We start from the raw sequence: 18,476 nt of genomic DNA on the forward strand, positions 1-18,476 counted from the left end.
ACACTTTCATGGTTCCCACCCACAGGAGATGTAACAACACCCCTTTCCCCCACGCAATGCCAACCATTTTTATCTTAGTCATGTTGGCTGAATTAGATATATAAGTGGGGGCACCAAAATCCTTTAAGTGCTTAAGGCCTGTAAAGGTCTTAATCTGGCCCTGTCCTCTACAATATTTAAAACATGCTGGTGATGTTCAGCACAAGGTGGCTCATAAAGAATAAGAAAGTCACTAGCTCAAATAAATACAACAACCCGGTTGCCTTCTGGAAGGCAGCAAGAAGCCGAATGAAACTAGATCTGGGTGGTGCATCAATGTGCCATGTGTTCCATCTCCACGGGCAGTGATGCTTTTGAACACCAGTTGCTGAAAACTTTGGAAGGGGAGAGTGCTCTTGTGCTTGGGTCCTGCTTGCAGGTTTCGCAGAGGCATTCAGCTGGCCACAGCAACAACAGGATGTTCGGTTAGATGGACCATTGGCCTGGTCCACCAGGATCTTTTTATGGTCTTCCTTATAATTGGTAACTGCAGTTGTAGAGCACATGCTTTGCTTGTATGAGGTTCCAGGTCCAATTGCTACTTCTTCTAGTTGAAAGGACTTGAATCTCAGGGTCGTGTGTTTGAGCCCCACGCTGGGCAAAAAGGATTCCTGTATTCATGGGGTATGGACTAGGTGGCCCCCACGGTTCCTTCCAACTCTATGGTCCAATTTTTTTAGAGGCATGGGAGTGCCTGTCATGTGACTACTTCTCGCACTGCTCAAAAACAACAGACATCCATGCATGACAAGAATACAGTGGAGCCTCTTGTTACGTACTGCCCTCCTTACAAATGCTTCGGATTACGAGCTCCGCTAAGTGGATGCCGCTTTTTGTGAACTTTGCCCTGGGATGCGAGCGGAAGTCGTGCGCTGGCGGTGCAGCAGCAACGGGAGGCACCATTAGTGAAAGCGTGCCTCATGTGAAGAATGGTTTCGGGTTACAAACGGACCTCCGGAGCGAATTAAGTTCATACCACTGTAATCAAAAGTGTCTAGGCTGATGTAGAAAGTGGAGTACCCCCCACAACATGGACTTCCACCACTGTTACAATAAGCTGGAAAGAGTTATGTTGACACTATTCCTGTGCCACTATAAGTAACATCCAAAGGAGCATTTCAGGCAGATCTTGTTGGACTCCAACTACCATCAACCCCGACCAGCACAGCCAATAGTCAGGGATGATGGGAGTTGTAGTCATCCAACAAAACATCTGGAGACAGCTTCCCCATTCCTGCTTTAAATTGAGTGTATGACACACAGTATGATAATTTCTCATGTTACCCTGCCATTTTTTGATGCTGGAATTGCAATTGACTGGCTCACCATTCCACTGAACAGGTGGTTCAGCAATCCATTCCTTAGGCATCCAGGCCCCTTAAAGCAAGACTGGGCCAACTCATGGTCTGCAGTCTCCATCCACAATGACTGGCTGATGGTGAGTTGCCCTGTGGTGGCTATAGGAAAGGCCTTGACGTCTTGGATGCAGCGTGTGGTCCATCTGTTACTCTTAGTCCTAGCATAGATGGAAGAAGCAGTAACTGTTCCATTGATTCCATATTGGATTTCCTTACCCTCTCTGCCCGCCTTCCTATAAGGCCCAGCTCCAGGAATCCATGGGCCTTGAGGAAAAGACCTTCAAAATTTCAGCCTCTGTTGCCAGTGGGGTCCAAGATTTGGAACGGCATCAGAGATTCAGGGCACGCTGATAATTTACTTTTGTTCTTGCATTTGGCTTTGGGAGCTGCTGTGTCATTCACATTCATCCTGACAGAAGGAGCTGTGTCAGGGCCCATGCAGAAAGATGCCTGTGGGCCCCTTTGCAGTGCCAGGGCCCTGGGCAGCTGCCCAGATTGCTTGGGTGGAGTTGCCAAAGCTGCCTTCTATGTTGCTTTGCTTATTTCTTCGACTTTTCCAGGGTAGGTACTAAGGACAGAGAGACATGGCAATGCTTACCTGTCCATCTTTCTTCTCCCAATGTTGACACGGTCTGATTTCCTCCCTCAGTATCACGGGGAGAGATAAAACACATATTATACATGGGAACACAAGAAGAGATCTCTGATGAAGATGAAACAAAGCAAAGCCACACATGCTAGTCCTCTACTTACACATGGAATGATCTCTGCTGTTGCATTTCCAACACAAATTAGGTTAGGTCATTGAAAAATGTGGAACTATACAAAATTCTTCTCTATCCTTAAACTCTGCCCCTTTCATTACAAATGTGAAAAAGGAGATTATTTCCCTCAAGAAAAATAAAAAAGTGAGAAGGAGTTGAGCCTCTTTCAGTCTTGTATATTTTATTTTCAAGGATTCATAACCAGTATGGTTTCTTTCAAGAGTTCAGCGCTTACACATATGTGAGCCAGATTTCCATGGTACTAATTAGATGCTTACTGTTTTGCTCTGTGTCAAATGATGGTCAAGGCATGAAATGTTACTCATTTGAGTAACATTACTCACCTGAGACAGTTTCCTTCCAGCCAGAGATTAGCCAGAGGGATAAATTGTTTTAGTCTCAATGAAATTAGCTCCTGGTTTTTGCATCTTTAATAATAAGAAACAGACATCTACTATTTAGAGGCAGATCTTTTCCCTGTTTCCTTTCCTTTCCATTTTTTTTATGGCTAAGGAAATACCTATGCAATTTTCACTTCAGAAATCTCTTGACTGAAACAACGACTGCTTCCATAGCATCCTTTTGGGGTGGAAGGGAACCAACTGGCCAGCATGGTTCTGAGGATTTATGAGAAGAAGAAGAAGAAGAAGAAGAAGAAGAAGAAGAAGAAGAAGAAGAGGAGTTTGGATTTGATATCCCACCTTTCACTCCCTTTTAAGGAGTCTCAAAGCGGCTAACATTCTCCTTTCCCTTCCTCCCCCCACAACAAACACTCTATGAGGTGAGTGGTGCTGAGAGACTTCAGAGAAGTGTGACTGGCCCAAGGTCACCCAGCAGCTGCAGGTGGAGGAGCGGAGACGCGAACCCGGTTCCCCAGATTACGAATCCACCGCTCTGAACCACTACACCACACTGGCTCTCAGAGTCCCCCTGCCTCCAATTTCAAGACTTAATTATACTCTTAGCATTCCTTCTGACTTTTGGCCTTTCTCCACTGCCTCAGTTCTCCATCTTGGTCTGAAATCCATCTTCCTTTCAGTCACCATTCCAAACGGTAGAGAAATAATGTGTTGAGGGGGTATGTGGGTGGTGCGAGCTTTCTTACTGAGCAGGTGTGGGGGACCTTTGGCCCTCCACTTATCAATGAACTACAACTCCCACCATCCCTGACTTACTGGGGTTGAGGGGAGTTAGAATTCAGCAACTTCTACAGAGTCTGCTATAGAGCCAAACCACATGTGGCTGAATGACAAAATACTCTTTTGGTTCCTTTTCGTCTGGCAATAGGGGTGGCCCTCAAGAATGCAGAAGTTGGGCATCCCTGGTTTAGAATGTGACTGCCATGTTGGTTCCAGAGAACATGAGTAACTAAACGGAGAATGGGAAACACATTTCTCTTGCTGAAGGAGCATTCAAACTTCACGGTGTTCTTTCAGAAGAAAAAGGTTTCATAAAGTTGGGAACGAGTTCAACAAAAGCAATTGTGAGAACAAGATGCTGGGCTACAGTGGCTTTTGGCTTGATAAAGAAGGCTGATCACCGAAGAATTGATGCTTTTGACTTATGGTGCTGGAGGAGACTCTTGAGAGTCCCATGGGACTGCAAGAAGATCAAACCTATCCATTGTTAAGGAAATCAGCCCTGAGTGCTCACTGGAAGGAAAGATCCTGAAGCTGAGGCTCCAATACTTTGGCCACCTCATGAGAAGAAAAGACTCCCTGGAAAAGACCCTGATGTTGGGAAAGATGGAGGGCACAAGGAGAAGGGGACAACAGAGGACGAGATGGTTGGACAGTATTCTTGAAGCTACCAGCATGAGTTTGACCAAACTGCGGGAGGCAGTGGAAGACAGAGGTGCCTGGCGTGCTCTGGTCCATGGGGTCACGAAGAGTTGGACATGACTAAATGACTAACAACAACAAAAACACCAAGACTTTTCTTACATTCATCTACTTTATTTTGTCCCATTAGTACCCTTGGTTTCCTTACCTCTAGATGCCTCTAGGAATATTTCATTAGCTTAGGTCAATTCATTTTGCCCATGTTTTTCAGATTATGTATACAGGTTATGTAAAGTGTGTCTATGTTCAATTAATGGATTGGAGGAAGAATACATATGGTCTGGGGGGGGGGGGAGGAGAAGAGAATTTTCTAATGTCCCAAGTGGGCAGTGTTTTACTTGCTCTTTCAGAGTTAACTGGCAGTATGGGGCTAACTCTGTTCAGAATAAACGGGCAATGTAAAATATACATGATCAGTTAGTTTCTCTCTGCAGCAATTTCTTTGATGTTTGCCAGAGTGTCTATTTATAAAATTTGTGCTCAGAGGCGGGATTGCATGTGATCCTTCATTTCCTCCCAGCATTTCAAGTATTTCATTTCCTTGTTAAATTTTCTTTAAAATTAGGAAAAGTACAAGGAGGAAAACTCAACCCCTTGGGGGGCCCAGTAACAAACATGCTTTGTGCTTGTCTCTTTCTTGCTGCAGGTTGATGATACAGCTACGGTTTCTGTTCAGAACAGCGATGTGAAGACTTCATAACAAGGGAGATGCAAGGTTACACTGTATGTCAGCTTTCCAGGTCAAAACAGCGGCAGCAGCAACAACAAAATGAGCTTCTTTAATTTTATTTGTAGCCCCACAAATCTGCAACCTTTCCTGTAGGGCGCTATTGTTTGCTGACACAAAGGACGGGAGGCAGATCAACACTCAATCTGCTGGTCTAAGGAAGCAGGAAAGTATTGGGGTGGTGTGACAAGACCCTGCTTAACTTTAACTATCTACCAGCACTAGGGCTTTAAATATCTACCACCGCTATGGGGGCTACATCATACTGCTTTAAAGAGGACAACCCTCTATTCTGAAAGGATGACAGAAGACAGTGCTCTGAAGGTGTACTTTATTTAAAGGGGGTAATAGATAAAGAACTCCACACACACACACACACACACACACACACACGGAGAGCAGGGACCTTGACGTTGCTCACCTACAGATATTCTCTTCTAGGGTAGCACACACTATCTATGTCCTTAAATTATAGGAATTATTTCTCCATTAGCACCTATAAATATAAATCACCATTTGTGAATTCTGTGCCTATCAATGTCCTCTGTTCTCCTCTTTTTGGAGTGATGCATTTTTTTTCTTTTTCGACAGTGAGTGCAAAATTGACAACCCTAACTAGTACGTTGAAGTCAACTTGGAAGCTAAAGAATGGAGCCTTGCATATTATTTCTCAAACTTTCCAGAAGTAAAGGTAGCTCATAACTGCTCAAAAAAGATCACAAAGCTAGTCACTGGGACACAGGCTTGCAATTGCTCCAATCAGCTGAGTTCAAGGAATATCCCCCCCCCCCAAGAGTGATCTAAGCCTACTTCCTCACTCACACAGCAAATATTGAAACGTATCCATCAAAAAATGGACAAGCAGGTGGTTGTAATTTTGTTTTGTTTTTTCAGGATTATTTGAATGCTTTGCACTAAGAGGAACATTCAAGTTTGTGCTTAAATTTGCTTCAGGCAAACCTGGCAACTAACCAGGGATGGGGTGTATCCCTCCCCTCCCCTCAAATTCCCCCAAACCCCCACACTGTTTATGATTCCTATCAAAACTCATTTGGCCTACTTTGAAAATTGCCAAATGTTTTGTCCATGGAGGATAAGGTTATCAGACGTCCCCGTTTCCCAGGGATAGTCCCCAGATTTACAAATCAGTCCCCTGACAAAATCCATCTATTTAGTAAGAAATTGAAAAGTGTCCTCGGATTCATTGAAAAAAATCTGGTAACTTTAATGGAAAGGCTACCAAATTTCCTTGCAATTTTGCTTTACACAATTGCCTGGAAATACAGGAAACAAGCTTGAGAAATTTTGCTGGCCTTATTGAAACTATATAACCGAGATGCTTTGCCTGTGGAAGAATTTCTGTAGTAACTTTGAAATTCAGTTCAGGCAAAGCTCGGTGGCCACATAAGCCAGAGAGATGGATCTAGATCAGTGTTTCCCAAACTTGGGTCTCCAGCTGTTTTCAGACTACAATTCCCATCATCCCTCACCACTGGTCTTGCTAACTAGGAATGATGGGAGTTGTAGTCCAAAAAACAGCTGGAGACCCAAGTTTGGGAAACACTGCTCTAGATGCTGCTAGACGTCAACTCCCATCATCCCTGAGGTTGGCTGGCTGAGGCTGATGGAAGCTCCAGGTCAAAAGTTCCCCAACACTGTTGCAGGCACTCATGGGTGCAGGGTTATCACTTGGCAGTACTTAGACACATGAATATCCTGAGACTTTTGCAAGAACATTCCCTTCGCACAAACATTTTCCCTTCAGATTCTTAATACGTTTCACATGTTTAATTGAATTGAGGAAAAACTCCAGTGTCAATCTAACATGCTCTATATTAAATGTGCATGGTTTGAAAACCAAGTAAACAAGGAGAAAACAAGAAGATGACAATGCAGTTAGAATTCAAAGGACATTTAATTTGGAGCCGCTTGTAGCCGCTTGTGCTGTACTGTCATGTTCTAAGAAGTTTCACATTGACATTAACACACAGGTCACTCAAAAACCCTACTGATTTTAAGCACTCTCTTCTTGAAACTAACTCCGAGAGGGCAAGCTCTGCAGAAAGGAGATAAAAGAAAGAAAGGAAGGATCTGGTAAGGTGTGTGAGCAGGGATTCCGGAGGAAAGCTAAAAAATAAAATAAAAATACAATCCCCTGCATTCCTTTCAGTGTCTCCGGGAAAGTTCGGATAGCAGGAGCGAGAAAGGGAATAAGGAGGATTAACAACAATATCACTGTAGCAAGGCACACACTCAAGAATACTTAAAGCTTGGATCTATCGTTCTGCTGGGAAATTACATATTAGAGTTGGTGCTGATAATGCCCTCTCCTGGCGATGCTATTGCAGCTCCTAAGTCTAGGTGTCAGTTATTCCAGAGACCTGCATACATACAAGGCAGGCAGGGTAAAATGTACTGTAGTCACAGGCAGCGATCGGTGCGAAATGTCACACGGCTCCCTCTCCTCCCCCACCTCGCTGTAGGTAAATTATTTTAATAAGGTAAGAGATACCACAGCACAATGTGTGTGTGCGCGCATGTGTGTGTGTGTGTGTGTGTGTGTGTGTGTGTGTGTGTGCATGTGTGTGTGTTTTACCCCCTAAATAATGTTCTCTGTGTCATCTGTATATTTATGATAGCTCAAAGACATGGGTGTGTGGATCTAATTAAAAATGTGAAAGGGTTTAGCAGCCTGCTGCTTCCCTTTGAGTCTCCTGTTGCCAACTCTTGGCAGCTCTGCTGTCAGCGAGCCAAATGTTTAGTCTTCAGCTGAACTACTGCCAGGGTGTCGCACGGCATTCTGGGACGGTAGAGCCTGGAGGTACTATGTTAAAACTATCTCACAGAAGGAGGATGTGTTGTTTGTAGGGCTCCGCCATTCAAGTTGGCCACCGGTAAGTTGTGGCGGGGGAAGCAGTGGAGGAAACTCACTCCTGCCCGGTGAGCCTTAGGGCCTTGCCAATGACAGAAAAGCCCCAGACTTTTCCCTTAGTGCAATACTTAGTGCAAGCCTAAACCAGCGACAAAAGTGCAGTAAACTTCCTTTGCAATTAAGGGCTGGTGGAGGGAAGTAGTGTTTGTGTCATGGGAAAATAGTTCTGCTCCTGTTTGTAAACCGGCTTGCAGCTCTCCACTTTGGGAGAGAAGGGCCGTGGATTAAATTGAGGAAAACAAACCGAAAGGTCCATACATGACAAATTATTGTTGCTTAGGGCAGAGTATAATTTGGCGTTGTGTTCAACATGAATTTTTTTCCAGCTGTGTGTGTATGTGTGAACATGCCAATTACAGTTTCTTGGGGTTTCTCCCCCCCCCATCTGAAGTTCAGTTCCACATCAGCTTGTGATTTTTTATTATTTTTATAAGTCCTCATGGAAATTCATCAAAATGTTCTAGTGCTGTGGGGATCCTTTTTCTATTTGTGGAAGCACCCTGTGCGATTCAGAACCCTTCTTTTCCAGGACTCTTAATTGTGCAGGGAGCCTGCATGGGTCGCAGAAATTGAAGCTAAATGGGTAGGGCTGTCACAGTGTAGGCACACACTGCTCTTTCTATATTGCCCCTTCACAGCAGTAATGACTTTGGTACTGGCCCAAGAAATCTTGCTGCCTGAATTGTCCTTATTGCCGGTTTAAATGCTTCAGATACCAATCCTTCACCTCATCTATTCCTCATGCCCCCAAACCCCATGCAAGCTGTGACCAGTTGCTCTTGTGCTCAGATTGTGCTTGTAGCCTTCGCACAAGCATCTGGCTGGTCACAGTGAGAACAGGATGCTGGTCTAGGTGGGCCATTGGCCTGATCCAGCAGGCTCTCCTTATGGTTTTACTTAGCAGCATAGCAGGGTGGGCCTTTCATCATCATCATCATCATCATCATCATCATCATTTATTGAAATTATATATCGCCCTATACCCAGAGGTCTCAGGGCGGTTCACAGAACAAAATCAAAATATAAAACCACAAAATATATAATCAAAATGAAAACAACAACCCGATAACTCCCCCAACACCCACACTTTATTTTTTTTTTATAATATTTTTTATTGGTTTTATAAAATACAGAAAAAAGAATAAAGAATGTATTATAAAAGTAAAAAAGAAAGGTTACAAATTTTTCTTACTCTTTTTTCCAAATCTGTTGGACTTCCCCACGTCCTCCCAACCCTGCATTCTCTGTGATACATAACGTCTGCAATTTGTTAACTTATTTCAATACTTATTGTATCTTCCTTTTTATCATGTTACCCAATTTCAAATGTATTATAACCCAAATCATGTACATTTTCATTTTAACACAATAAAGTTGTTTCATTATTCTATCTCTGACTCCTTGTACCTTAATTTCCATTTCTTTAATTTAACATTACTGAAGCTACCAACACCCACACTTTAAAAGGGTACAGGATGGAAATCAAATCAAACCAAGGCCTGGTTAAAAAGGAAAGTCTTTGCCTGGTGCCTAAAGGTGTATAATGAAGGCGCCAGGTGAACATCCCTGGGGAGAGCATTCCACAGACAGGGAGCCACTGCAGAGAAGGCCCTGTTCTCGTGTTGCCACCCTCTGGACCTCTTGTGGAGGAGGCACATGAAGAAGGGCCTCAGAAGATGATCTCAGGGTCCGGGTAGGTTCACATGGAAAGAGGCGGTCCTTGAGGTGTTGCGGTCCTGAGCCATTTAAGGCTTTATAGGTCAAAACCAGCAGTTTGAATTGGGCCCGGAAACTAATTGGTAGCCAGTGCAGTAAGACCAGGATCGGCGTAATATGCTTAAACTGTCTTGCTCTGGTGAGCAACCTGGCCACTGAATTCTGCACTAGATGAAATTTACGAACTGTCTTCAGAGGCAGACCTATGTATAATGCATTATGGTAATCTAACCTTAAGGTTACCAGAGCATAGACAACAGTAGTTAGGCTATCCCTGTCCACCTGGGCCACCAGCCGAAGCTGATGCCACCTGAGCCTCGAGCGATAGCAAAGGATCAAGGAGTACCCCCAAGCTACAAACCTGCTCCTTCAGAGGAAATGTAACTTCATCAAGAGCAGGCAATCTCCCACCCATCTGGTCCAGGGAAACAACCACCAACAATGCCTCAGCCTTATGTGAACTGAGTTTCAGTTTGTTGGCTCTGATCCAGTTCATAACCGAGGCAAGAGGTCCAGCACTTCCACTGCCTCACCTGCAGATGTAAAGGATAAATAGAGTTGAGTGTTATCAGCATACTGCTGACAACGAACCTCCGGATAACCCCACCCAGCGGTGGGGATAGGGGATAGGATTGAGCCCTGCGGAACCCCACACTGAACGTTCCACGGGGTTGAAAAGCATTCCCCAAGCAACACCCTCTGGGAGCAAGCATCCAAGTAGGACTGGAACTACAGCAAAGTGGTGCCACCCAACCCTAGTTCGCTCCAGAAGGATACCATGGTCAATGGTATTGAAAGCTGCTGAGAGGTCAAGAAGAATTAACAGGGACATGTTTCCCTTGTCTCGCTCTCAACAGAGGTCATCATGCATGGCAACCAAAGCAGTTTCTGTACCAAAACTGGGCCTAAACCCCAACTGAAATGGATCCGGAAAATCAGTTTCTTCCAAAAGTACATGGATCCGGTCTGTGACCACGCGCTCCAGAAACTTGCTCAGGAAAGGGAGATTAGCAACTGGCCAGTAGTTTGGTTTTCCAAATCCACCGTTAGGGAACTGGTAGCACTAGACTATAATTCCCATCAGCCCGATCTAGCATGATGTTGTTGCCCAAAACCATCTGAAATGCCTCTGGTGCTCCATCCCTGCTTCAAAGAAGTAACTATCACTGGTGCCACCAAATGGTACAGGGGAGCAGGAGAGTGTCGCTCATCATTAAGAACATCATAGTTCATTACCTGAAGACTACGTAGGTTTCTGCGAGGCGGGACACAGTGATAACAAGCAAGAGACTTTATTGACCTGATTGCAAACAGAACAGGACTGCCAAACAGGGGCAAAACAACTGCTTATATGCATTTCTGAAGGCCTGGGCTGCTCCCACTCTCAACATGATTGGCTGTCTAAACCCCCAAGCTACGAATTGTAACCCAGAGCTTAAGAGCCAATGCCAGTAGCCCAAACCCCGACAATACTATGTGATTGGATATCATGTATCAAATCAAAACACATGGCACCGGATCCTAGTGGAGACTCAAGCTCAGGCGAACACAGACCACAGCACAGATAACATAACCAATACAGGGAGACATGTCAAACATCCTGTGCTATTTCTGCTGATACCTCTACACAAGTAGAAAGTGATATATGTGCTTGGGACCTTTATTCACAAAAGCAGATACATTATGGTTACAAGGGTGGGATTATTATTATTTCTTCAAATGGTTAATTTGCTGCTAGAAACAGCCGTGCGCCATTTCCCCTTCAAAGTGCTGACTGGCTTGTTATTGCATGTGGTGCCGAGGTGTAGCAAAAGAAAAGAAGAGAAACGGGGATAGAGAAAAGAAAAGAGAGCCTTCCCCCTTTCTGTGAAATTGGCTTAATTGAGCAACATCTGTGTAACAAGCCAGCACCTTTCCATCCGGCCCCCACTCACCCTTTTCAGAAAGCCATTTCTTTATTTGGGAAGTGTGTCCATAGCTGAGAATATGCCATTTTCATTTCAGAAACCAGGCACTGTGGATATTTATTGCACCCTTAATCCAATAGGGTCCTGTAACACATGTCGAACACATTCCAGAAACATTCACGATCGCAGTGGATGTTATTGGGAAACATGCATTTTCTCAGCAACAAAATTTTGGTATTTTACCACCGGGGTGGGGGTGGGGGGTGGGATGCGACAAACCTGGAATGAGACAGAAGCACTCTCTCCGAGGAAAGAAATCTATGCACCAAATAAGTAATGGCTATGCATTTTGTGCAAGATTGACAGCCTCTGTCCAGAAATATAGATAATAGGATGCTCACAAAAGACTCATCATTGTAAGGTATCATGGGCTCAAGGGCTGTCACATGGAAGTTAGAGCAAGCTTATTTTCTCCTACTCTGGGAGGTAGGATCCATACCAGTGGCTTCAAGTTACAGGAAAGGAGATTCTGACAAAACACCAGGAAGGACTTTCTGACAGTAAGAGCTGCTGGACGATGGAACAGACTCCTTTGGAGCTAGGGATCCTCTTTCCTTTTAAGCAGAGTGGGCTGGTCCCATGGGTTTCCGTGAGGCGTGGTCTGAGTCCAGTCGGAGGTCGAGAGTGCAGTATTGAGGCCATCCATCAAAGCTGAAGCTGGGTCCAAGGCAGGGAGTCAGGCGAGGTCAGAAGATCTGGCAAGACAGGGTGCAGGGAGGAACTGGCTACCAACAATGTTGCTCCCGCAACTTGGGACTAGGGCTGGCTGGCTTTTATCTGTCCTGGGGCATAGGGCGGCCCCAGTCCACAGGTGACTCGCCTCTCCTGGCCTGAAGGTGAGCACTCCTCCTGTGAGAACTTAGTTCCCTCCGCCTCTCTGCCCTGAGCCTCTGCAGCTCAGGAGAGGCTGAAGGGTTACTGGACCCAGAGGCAACCTCAGCTTCCCCTGAGGGGGCTGAGAGTGGAACACCTGCAGGCAATGGGTCCTCCATCACCTCGGGGGCCAGAGCAGACTCAGCTGGTGCCTGCACCTGAGGATCCAGCACAGGGGAGGACCCTTCAGGCTCAAGCCCCAGCTCAGCTGGTTCTGGAGGCGGGGAATCCTGTGCAGGCTGGGATTCCTCAGGCTCAGCTTCCGAGTCTGAATCCCAGGCCATCACACAGAGTTTGGATGGCCATTTGTCATGGATGCTTTAGTTGAGATTCCTGCATTGCAGAAGGTTGGACTAGATAATCCTCAGGGTCCCTTCCAACCCTGCAACTCGATGATTATATGATTCTCTGAGCTGGTTTCTTTGGGAAAACTGGAGTGTACAGTGGTACCTTGAGTTACAAATGCCTCTGGTTACAAATGCTTCAAGTTACAAACTCCACTAACCTGGAAGAGTTACCTCGAGTTGAGAACTTTGCCCCAGGATGAGAACAGAAATCGTGTGCCGACGGCGCATTAGCGAAAGCACGCCTCTAGTTAAGAGCAGTTTCAGGTTAAGAACGGACCTCCGGAACAAATTAAGTTCATAACTAGAGGTACCACTTTATATGCTTATAATATCTGACAATTTTTATGTGCATTATAATGCATATTATACGTGAGAATTGTTTGTATTTTTAACATAACTGGTAAAATGTAACACACTTCTTGTCGAGATCAAGGAGCAAAGTGGTATTTGGTGGCAGGGAATCTGCATGAATAAGATCCACATTGTGCTTTTCAGAAAAATCCATTCCTAGTCAGTCGTCAACACTATTTGGGGGGCTGTTTTTAAAAAGTTTTGCAGTGGGTCCTCACTTTAATGTTAGTATTTGCAATTTTAATGGAGAACTGTCATATATATTACTACTGCTTTGGACTGAAAGCCCCCTTGCTGAATTTCTTTGCAGATTAGATGAGGTACACATTATTAAAATAAATAAAAAATAAATAAGGTAGGGTCTGTGCCTGAGAGAGTCCTTGCATTTATTTGCAAGGAGCCTGGTATGAGCAGAATCCCACTGTCAGTGGTGAAGAAGAAGGCTTGCTGTGGCCAATAATACTGCCATCCTCAACAATATTGTGGCCATTTTTTCTTTCTCCATAGGAACGAATGTGTTGAAAATAAAGTGGCAGATCATTGGGTATGGGAGTAAACCTAGTGAGAACTGGAAGAAAAGGGGGGGAAAACTCCAGATGCACCACACGCAATCCCCCCCCCCTTAGGCCCAACACATTTTGGAACAAATACTTCTACAGGAATAGACATAAATAATATGCAACAATGATGCAGACATAAAAACTGGGTGAAGCTTTACACACTCACACAACTTCAACAAAACAGTACTTCATAGTTACTCAATTAGAAACCTCAAAGGAAGGAAGGAGGAGTCAAACTGGAATAATTAATCTGGGCAGCTAGATTGGACTGGAGTCCATCGGCTTCAAGCCGTCAATGTCCATTAAATAAATTTCTATAGTAATCTCTTCACCTGGTGGCCTTTTGCTCTGCATCATGGATTCTTCTCCATTGTCATGTGTTTGTACTTTATGCTAATCCAACAATTCAGAGATTAGACCAGCCTTTCTCAACCTTGGGTCCCCAGGTGTTCTTGAACTACAAATCCCATCACCCTTGACCATTGGTTATGCTGGCTAGGAACGATGGGAGTTGCAGCCCATCTCAAAGTTGAGAACGGCTGGATTAGACCTTCTAGTCATCAGCACAAAATCATAGTGATTATGAACTGTCAATTACAGAATAGGACACTGGGCTACCTTGACTCACCCAAGCAATATTCACTTTGTTGCTCCAAGTCTTATTAGCAAGACTGGGATACTTCTTGAGCGTTGACTACTATCCTTTAACCAGTCACGTATTTGTAGAAATAAGCACAACACTTCTGCTAGCAAGTCAGGCAGAAGGCAAATCCACTTGGGGAATTCACTTGACACTCGGTGGAAGGTTAGATTTCCTGGGGCCTGGGTGAATTTCCCATTGTTAGTTGTACGACTCTGCAAAACTGCTGTATCCAAAGCAGCTGAGACAATACAGTTACACACTGAACACACCGATCAACTATAGTCAAACATCCCCTCTGCACTGAAGGTGTTATAAGTGAGCTGCATCCATTGGTCTTCAGCTGCATCCCTGACACGGCGGTAGCCTTTGTGCTGCAGTTGAAGTGGCCCCATCCACCACTGCGTTAAAGAAAAAAGAAAGAACGGCTGATGGGAGGAGAGGAAGTATAAGCAGTGGAACCTGCTATCGCTTCTAATTTCTGGAAGGGTATTGAAAGGAACAGAGCTCTGGTGTGGGTGCATCACACACCTGAACTTTGCCTCTTTGATCTTTCCTCCGGGGTCCTTTTTGTTTCCCCCAGCCTGCTGCGGTGGAGAGGTAGGCCTCAGAAGCCTTCTGGCATCTAGCCCAGGCTTTGTGGGCCACTGGAGAGATGCATAGCTAGGTGCAGCAGTGCCCTGCGGCAGGTGTTAAAATGTTGTTCCTGGTTCCTTGGTGGTAATCACTGCAAAACAACCCTGTCTGCTCTCGTCGTATCAACAAGCAGCTTTCGCCCGGCTTGTTGCTAAGAGACGGGACGGTTGCTTACAAGTTGTTTGGTGCCTCTGACTTCCATAATTTATAATTTGTTATCTCAGCATCAAAATTGGTGTTCCGTTCCCCCCACCCACCTTTGCTTAAATTTAATTTTATTTTGCCACAGACCTGATAATTGTTAAAAGGTTGTGCCTCGGACAGCCTAGCTGTTGCTCCTATTATACGCTTGCTTTTGTAAGGTTCGGAGGCTTGGTGGAGAAGGGACGGCAGGGAGAAGAATAAGAAAATGCTATTATAAACTGCAGATGAATATCATTTTTGCCCATTAACTTTTTGCATTATATGACTGGCTGGGTCAATGGATTCCCTCAAGATTTCCTCCCTATTGAAAAACATGCTTCTGTCCAACCAAGAAGGAAATGAATTGAAATGATTTCAATTTAAACAAGAAACAAGCCGTCTCTCGCAGCTCTACACTTCAGCACCTAATGGCTGAACTCATCAATCCTACTCTTGCGAAGTTCAGCACTATAGGCATTTAACCAGTGCCAGAAATTACCCATGTGCATTAATCTAGTTCTTGTGACTACACAAAGCTTACCTCGCTAAAGTGTTTTATACTTAACACTAGTTAAATCAGCCCTGCGAGGGGGGCTGCGGGCGGCGGGGGTAACGCCGGAGTGGAAATGAGAATAATTTGTAGAGTTGTTAAGTTGCAAAATAATTCTGTCACAGTTCACTGGTTAAAGGGGAGGGGGGGGACTGACAAACTTATTACTATGGTCCCTGGTGGAAATTAAGAATACCAACCTGGAGTTAGGATTTAGTTGGCTGCTTAACAACATATTTATACACGAAGCGAGCCGGGCTGCAGTGAGGGACATAGATTTGAATATTGAATGTCACCACCAGTGTGGCTGTAGTACTCTGCCACGGATGGAGCAATCCTGTCTGCTGTGCTAGGTTTGGATTTGGGTGTGTGGAGTCCCTGCTGTCTAGCTATGTCTGGCACTGCTAGCCTCTGCCAGTGAGGAAGAGCCAAAAGGGATCTGTGGCGGAGGCAACTGCCATTGTAAACTTCTGCAACAAGGCATTTCAGGATGGGGGGAGAGGGGAGCTGGGCTGGCAGAGAATCCAGTGCATCCTGGCATAGGCCACATTCGGACCGTACATTTAGAGCACTGTGGTGCCACTGCAAAGAATCCTGGGAACTGTAGTTTGTTAAGGGTGCTGAGAGTTATTGGGAGACCCCTGTTCCCCTGAGAGAAATACAATTCTTCTGGGTATTGTCGGCCAGAGGGTGTTAAAGAAGGACCGAACATTTTTTATGTATGCAACAACGGCAGCAAGGATACTCGTTGTCAAGCATTGGAAAACCCAAGATTTACCCACACTGGAAGAATGGCAGATGCAACTGATAGACTATATGGAACTGGCTGAGATGACCGGCAGAATCCGAGACCTGGGAGAGGAGATGGTAGAAGAAGACTGGAAGAAATTCAAGACCTACTTACAGAAACATTGTAAATTATACGAATGTTAAGAAGGATGCTAGATTATAAATAACATGGCACCATTAAGCTAGATGAAGTGAAATATGAAGATAAGTTAAATTTAAGAAAAGACAAATTTTGGATAACTATTAGGCTAATTTTAAATCTTTAAGGTTTGAATAAATGATATCAAAACTAGAGATACAATTGGAAAATTAGAAAATAAGATTGGAAATAAGGTGATAAATTGCTGGTTAAAACTCTATATTAAGGAACGCAGGAGCGGGAGATGTGAGGGAGTCCAAAGAAGTTAAGAAAATATGTTAAGATATGTGTTATATTGTTTTTTTGTATTGTAATTATAAAAAACTGTCAATAAATATTTATTAAAAAAAAGAGAAATACAATTCCCAGGATGGTTCAACAACCAATCCCTCTTCACAGGGAACTCTGTGAAAGGAGCAGGAACTTCCTAACACCTCTCAGCTCCTTTAACAAACTACAGCTCCCAGAATTTTTTGGGGGAAACTATGGCTGCTTAAAATGGTATCATAGTGCTTTGAATTTATGTTGTGAACATGGCCTTAGTCCTCTTGCGGCCGCACAATGAAGGAAAGAAAGTCACGTTAACCACAATCTCTACATGTATTGTATTAAATAAATAAATAAATAAATCTCTAGCTTTGAAAATGTCCTCTATGGACAGCTGTTGGATTCCTAAAAAACTACTTTGATTTCACCCAAACACAATTTTTTGATTAAAGCAGCCTCACTGGTTCCCTATTTGAGTGCTGTGTTATTTGGTGCTACAGAGCGCAGATTAACCATTCCCAGCATGAAGCAGCGGAAGGGAGAAACTGGTCCAACTGGGGAGCAATTTCATCTGTATGTGCAAACAAAACAAAGCAAAGTAATTACTCCAGAAATTGCCACAGGAATAGAATCAGATGCGTTTGCTTTGGGATGAAGAGAAATTAAATATGCAATGGGGCATTGCACCCCCTCCCACTTGGGTGGTGTAGGGAAGGGAGGCAAGGGAAGGAGGAGAGAGAGAGAGAGAGAGAGAGAGAGAGAGAGAGATCACTAAGGATCAGATCAGTTTGGGAATGGCTAGGAAGAACGAGGAAAAGCTGGCTTAGAGAGTAAGGCCAGCGTAAACCCAATGCACTAGTAGTGAGACCATTCTTTGAATATGATACTGTCCACACACAAGATGGAGGTATCAGCAAACTCAGGGGAACCTTAATGCTTCCATAGATGATAAGTAAAAGGTACAGTGTTACCTCGGGTTAAGTACTTAATTCGTTCCAGAGGTCCGTTCTTAACCTGAAACTGTTCTTAACCTGAAGCACCACTTTAGCTAATGGGGCCTCCTGCTGCTGCCGCACAGCCGCCATGCATTTTCTGTTCTCATCCTGAAGCAAAGTTCTTAACCCGAGGTACTATTTATGGGTTAGCGGAGTCTGTAACCTGAAGTGTATGTAACACCTGAAGCATATATAACCTGAGGTACCACTGTAAAGGTAAAGGACCCCTGGACGGTTAAGTCCAGTCAAAGGCGATTATGGGGTTGCAGCGCTCATCTCGCTTTCAGGCCGGGGGAGCCGGCGTTTGTCCACACACAACTTTCTGGGTCATGCAGACAGCATGACTAAACCACTTCTGGTGCAATGGAACATGGTGACAGAAACCAGAGCACACAGAAACACCCTTTACCTTCCTGCTGCAGTGGGACCTATTTATCTACTTGCACCAGGGTGCTTTTGAACTGCTAGGTTGGCAGGAGCTGGGACAGAGCAACAGGAGCTCACCCTGTTGAAGGGATTCGAATTGCCGACCTTCTGATCAGCAAGCCCAAGAGGCTCAGTGGTTTAGACCACAGCATCACCCACATCCCACATGACAGACAGATAGATGATAGATAGATAGATAGATAGAAGATAGATGATAGATAGATAGATAGATAGATAGATATAGATAGATAGATAGATATAGATAGATAGATGATAGATGATAGATGATAGATGATAGATGATAGATGATAGATGATAGATGATAGATAGATAGATAGATATAGAGATAGAGATAGATAGATAGATAGATAGATAG

The 18,476-nt window shown here is 44.4% G+C and overlaps 2 long non-coding RNA genes across 2 annotated transcripts in view; both read left to right on the forward strand.

Annotated features, from left to right (window-relative positions):
- Positions 1–18,476, forward strand: part of LOC310844884 — a 229,374-nt gene that overhangs the window by 76,418 nt on the left and 134,480 nt on the right. The window lies entirely within an intron of this gene.
- On the forward strand, positions 1,393–5,095 carry LOC310852208. Its single transcript, XR_014568038.1, has 2 exons — positions 1,393–1,477; positions 4,649–5,095. It is a non-coding gene; the product is annotated as an uncharacterized lncRNA (long non-coding RNA).

Source organism: Podarcis gaigeae, assembly GCF_964106915.1.
Source record: "Podarcis gaigeae genome assembly, chromosome: 1".
In the NCBI taxonomy this organism is placed as follows: Eukaryota; Metazoa; Chordata; class Lepidosauria; order Squamata; family Lacertidae; genus Podarcis; species Podarcis gaigeae.